Source organism: Telopea speciosissima, chromosome 5, assembly GCF_018873765.1.
Source record: "Telopea speciosissima isolate NSW1024214 ecotype Mountain lineage chromosome 5, Tspe_v1, whole genome shotgun sequence".
NCBI lineage: Eukaryota > Viridiplantae > Streptophyta > Magnoliopsida > Proteales > Proteaceae > Telopea > Telopea speciosissima.
Window position 1 is genome coordinate 51,667,614 of NC_057920.1, and position 6,054 is coordinate 51,673,667.

The following is a 6,054-nucleotide window of genomic DNA, read 5'->3' on the forward strand; positions in this document are numbered from 1 at the left end:
TGGTATCAGAGCGTGAGGCTCTTCTTACATTCACGGAGTGCAGATTAGGGTTAATAAGCTACCAACACTAAAACAAGTAATAATTAAAAGCTATAGGGGAGGTAGATGTAATTAAATAAAAGCTTCATAATTACCATTAAATTTAAAGACAACTGTGGCTGGGCCACTACATAAGTTTGATTGGAAGTATTACTTCAATAATTACATAAGCTGACAAAAAAAGACAAACTAAATACATCTCGAACAAAAGAAAAGTATATAAGCTAAAAAAAAAAAGATAAGTCAGAACCACGTAGCATAGACACCAATGCTGGTTAGAAGAACTACTCCGGCGGAGGCAAGTCGCCCGATGGAGGTTGTAAATGGCACGAGTCAACATGGTAGAACCTCTCACAAAAGTCCAAGCGCTGCTCGACAAATCCCACCTTGCTCTCCAATGAGGTCAACCCCTGATCCATCCTAGTCGCCATGTCAGAAAGTTGGGTACTGAGGCCCTGAAAATGTGACATCATCTGTGCCCACTCGGAAGGCCCTGGAAACTGAGAACTGGTGGCACCCGTCACCTCATAAGTAGGCAAGTCTGTAAGCTGTGCACCAATGCCCTCAATGTCATCATGTCCATCAACCTGCGCCTCTCCATGCTCTCCCTGGATGTCACCCTGCACCTCCTCATCATGCTCATCACCACCCAACACCTCATCCAGCCCCTCATCTCTTTGCTGCTCATCACCTGGCATCCCCATCTCCTCATCCTCTGGTGGATCACCCCCTGGCACCTTCATCTTCATTATTGAGGTCTTGTCAATGGGCTTAGATCTATCATTCTCCATGTACTCACCAGCCAAAGGAACCTCAAAGTGCTGAAAGACTAAGGTAAAGAACTTCCCATATGGAAGGTTCCCATCAGATGGGTTCTGCGCGTGATATAGTATAACCTAGAGTAATAGATATGAGAGGTTTATGACTGGACCCCCTCTGCCTGCTCCCAATAGGCAGTATGTGATATATGCCCTCATCATAGATATGCTACCCCTATTACTACCTTTGGGGTAGATGTTGTAGGTTACACACCTACTAATCACTCGAGCACTAGGCTTATAGGAAGCCTTAGATTTAGGTGTGTCCTGTGACCCTATCAATGCTTTGAAGACCCCCCTCCTAGTCTCCAAAGAAAACATCTCAGAAATATCAATGCGAGGTTTGTAGTAACACCTCTCTCCAGTATTGGGTAGTCCCAATATCCCTGCTAGTGAGGCAGTGGTCAACCTAATAACCACTCCCTTCACTCTACTCATCAACCCAAACTCTTGTGCCCCAGATGGCTAAGTTGCAGTAGAAATACCGAACCAAGTTGGGATAATAAGGTTTAATAGGAGTCAACATAGAGGCCCAAACTAGGGTGTTGAACCTAGGAAAGAGACTGTATTGATGGAAGTCATCCGCCTGTACTACCCGACCATTAACTATCTTTAGGGACTTAAACTTGTCCCACTCCTTAAAATGCTCATACCTAGAGAAGAGGAACCGGTCAAACTCGGGCTCCTCTGAAGATGAATCGTCCCTAGGTGAAGATGGTGGCACCATAGATGATGATGATGATGAATGATCACTCTCAACTCGAAACCTCTTCTGGGCTACCGATTTCCTAGCCGTACGGTGACTAGTAGACATTTTGCTGCAAAAAGCAAAGGGAAGAAGTAGTTAGGGCAACGAAAATTTAACAAAAACCCTAGCCAAAGCAAGGAAGAACAACAAGGAAACCTATTCTAGTAAAAATAACCGAGAAATCTTACCTAAGCATGCGAAGATTCGCGGGAAACCCAAGGAAATGTGAGGACTTGGTGTGGAAATGGTCACACTACCCTCCAAAGAGCTTCTCTAGGTATTTAGGGAAGTTGGGGAAAAGTTAGAAGTGAAATGAGCCCCTCTCGGACTCATATACTTGCGCCCCAATTCTCTGGGCGATGGCACTGGGCGATGCATCCAACGCCGAGAGACATCGCCCAATGAATGCATTTTTGCTGATTTTGAAGTTTTAACACATGGGAACTTGGATTTCACCTATAATAACTTTGTTAAACATAGAAATAAAAATTTTCACTAATGTTTTATGAAATTATATAAAAAAATGATAATAATTAATTAAATTAACACAAATTTCATGAGACTAAGAGAATATGATTCCTACTAGGGGATCTTAGTAAAGCACATGGGAAATTGAAATTCCTTGTTTATGTGTTTAATATAAGTACCTAAAACTAGATAAATATATATATATATATATATGTATATACTTATGAGAATTGATGTGCGTGCAAAATATTTAGTTATTATGTGTTTGATATTGTGGTGTACAAACTGAGTGGAGTGCTACTATGCAAAACCGAACATAGATATGTAGGTATGTTGTAATATGTATTTACGACATGTAGGGAGAGGAGATCTTACCCTATCCCAGGACTAGATCAGCTAAGAATAGGATCTAATAGGTTGTCTAGCCAATCAAACACTTTAGACACTAAGGTACCTGGAGCCAACCCAAGTATATTTTTATTGATTCTTAGTCATTTAAATTCCGGTAGGCATGTACTTAATTCTTTTAATTAAGTATAACCTAATGCTTAGAACCATTTTCTATGACAGGACCCATTACCTCAGCCAAGCCTGGAGACCCCAGCATCATGATCTACATTAGACAGCTACGAGAGAGACTGAGACGGATACGACTAGTACTACCCCGAGCCGAGAACTGGTTGGACTTTTATCTAGCCCTTGCTGCCATTAGTGGACCAGGGGAGCGAGACTTTTATATGTCCTTACTTGAAGAAGTAAGAGCCGACATAGAATACCTACTTGCGATGGAGTTTGTGACGGGAAGGAAGCTGGAATTGCTTGCCTGTTAGACTAGGTAAATAATTAAAAGTCTTTTATAAAAAAGTTTGAAGTCACTCATATAGTGTCATGCATAGCACATTACCACACAAAAATGTTTAAGAAAGAGAAACAAAACACCAAGTGAAAGAAACACCTCACAATAAACAAAGATAACATATCTAACACTCCACCTTCCTGGTGTGGCTCATGAAATTCACTGGAACTATGGACTAGGTTTGTACCTAGGAAATAATTGTTGACCCCGATGAGAGATATTGGAATATTGAACATGCTCCTCTTTTCAGAGAAGCAACAATGGTTAACACAAGAAGTTCACGTGGTGGTCGCAAAGGGAAACAACCTCGTCTTATACCGGAGGTTGAACTGCCCTATGGGACTGAGGCTCAAAATTTGGAAGCATCGGCTGCTTCGTTAGAGGCACCAGTGGCTGCACAAGCCACTGTTACAGTACCTCAGCCGAATGTGGCAGCTGGTGATGTAACTGCATTCATGACCACTATGATGCGGACCATGCAACAACAATAAGAATTGCTTGGTTAGATGTCTACATAGTTTGCAACCATGATGCATGAGCGTGCGGCACCACCACCACCACTCAACCAGCCCATACTATTTCCACCACCTGTGCCTCAACACTTAGCGGAGAACTCTACCGCCAAGGTTATGGAGAGATTCAAGAAACTCCAACCACCCGCATTTTTCAAAATAACTTTAGAGGCAATGCAGCTGGAACGGTGGATCAGTGCCCTAAAAAAGGCATTTGAAGTACTTGAGTGCACGGACACACAAAAGCTGATATGTGTAGGTTATCAGTTGCAGAATGAAGCTGAAGCTTGGTGGAAAGCTACTAAGCCTAATTTGGAAGCTACTCACCTGAATCCCACGTGGGAGCAATTTAAAGAAGTTTTCTTCAAGAACTACTTCCCAGAAAGTTTCAGGGATCAGAAAGAAGCTGAGTTCATCGCATTGGTGCAAGGGACCAAGTCAGTGTTGGATTACCAACAACGGTTTGAAGACCTGTTCCATTTTGCTCCAGAGCACCTGAAAGGGGAAGTTAGTAAAGCAAAGAAATTTGAGAAAGGACTCAAGACTGAGATCGGATCAGTATTGTCAATCATGGACATCCGAGATTATGCTCAGATGGTCGACAAGGTGAAGACTATGGAAGATAGATTTAAGGAGAAAGAGTAGGAGAAAGCTGTGACGTCTTCTGTAGCAAAAGGCCAAATAATTTCCAGATTTATAGCTGGCCAAATAAAGCTTACCGCGGAACTAATTCAAATTCCAACTCGACTCAGTGTTGTAGGCCTAACGTGGGTCAAAACCCTTTCCGCCCCACATTCAATCGACCTGCACAACTGACTACGAGTCAAGCGACAACAGTAGCTTCGCCAGCTCGACCAGCTACCAGTCAAGTGAGCCAAGCCTCAACACCTATTGTTCCACCCTATAAATGCTATGTGTGCATTAAGGAAGGACACATGACTAGAGATTGTAGATCGTGTGGGTATGGCAACAACTCGCCAAATCAGCCCTACGCTAGACCTTTTCAATCACGAGACAATCGGACGCGAGGAAAGGTGTTCGCGATGACGAATGAAGAAGCTGAGGCGAACCCCGATGTATTGACAGGTAAGTTTACTGAATACTACTAAATTATAGGGAATAACTGGCTTACTTCATGTAACCTAAATTATGTACGAACCCTAGGTACCCTGAGTGTCTCAACCATACCCGCACGAGTATTATTTGACTCGGGCACAACCCACTCTTTCGTTTCTACCACTTTTGTGAGTAGGATGAAAGATCAGCCGAGAGACATCAGGCACGAGCTAGTAGTCAGCACACCGATGGGTAATGTCATGAGTTTAAAGGAGGTCTACGACCCTTGCCAGATTGAGATTTGTGGGAAGAATCTAACCGCACGATTGATAAAGTTGGATATAAAGGATTTTGACATGATCCTAGGCATGGATTGGTTGTCCGCCTATGGTGCAAAAGTCTTGTGTGTGGAGAAGAAGATAGTATTTAAAATAGATGATGGGTCAATCCTCACCTATCAAAGTGAACCAAGAAGGAAACCCAGGAGGATAACCTTATCCGCCCTCCAGGCGCGAAAGTTGTTAGACAATGGATGCAGCTACTGCTTGACCACGATATAGAGTTTGCAATTGATCTAATTCTTGGTTCAGCACCGATATCCAAGGCACCATATCGGATGGCGCCAATCGAACTAAAGGAGTTACCGGTTCAACTTCAAGACCTACTGAAGAAGGGATTTATACGACCCAGCATATCACCCTAGGGAGCACCCGTGCTATTTGTTAAAAAGAAGGATGGTAGTATGTGGCTGTGTATCGACTACTGTGAGCTGAATAAGCTGACTATCAAGAATTGATATCCGTTGCCGTGCATCAATGACCTATTTGATCAGTTACAAGGAGCAAGAGTTTTCTCCAAAATCGATCTTAGGTCTGGATACCATCAATTGAAGATTAAAATCAGTGATATTCATAAAATGGCATTCCAAACTCGATACGGACATTACGAATTCCTGGTTTTGTCGTTCGGATTAACCAATGCCCCGACAGCGTCCATGGACATGATGAATAGAGTATTCCATGACGTATTGGATAAATTCATCATTGTATTTATTGACGACATTCTGGTGTACTCCAAGAATGCGGAAGAACACGCTTAACACCTTACTTTCATGTTGTAGCAGTTGGGAGAACACCGACTTTACGCCAAGTTCAGTAAGTGCAAATTTTGGCTACGCCAGATTGGATTCTAGGGACACATCGTTACTGAGGATGGAATCAAAGTAGACCCAAGAAAAGTGAAAGCAGTTCTCGAGTGGGAGACTCCGAAGAGTGACACTGAGATTCGAAGTTTCCTGGGATTGGCTGGATATTACCGATGGTTTATTGAGAATTTCTCATGCATCTCGGCACCCATGACAAAACTTACAAAGAAGGGAGCCAAATTTGAATGGAATGAAGCATGCGAGAAAAGTTTTCAGGAATTGAGAAACCGATTGGTGATAGCTCCAGTCTTGACCATTCCGGATGGCACCGGAGGAATGGTAGTATATACTGATGCATCCAGGATAGGATTGGGTGGCGTCCTAATGCAGAAAGGTAAAGTAGTCGCCTATGA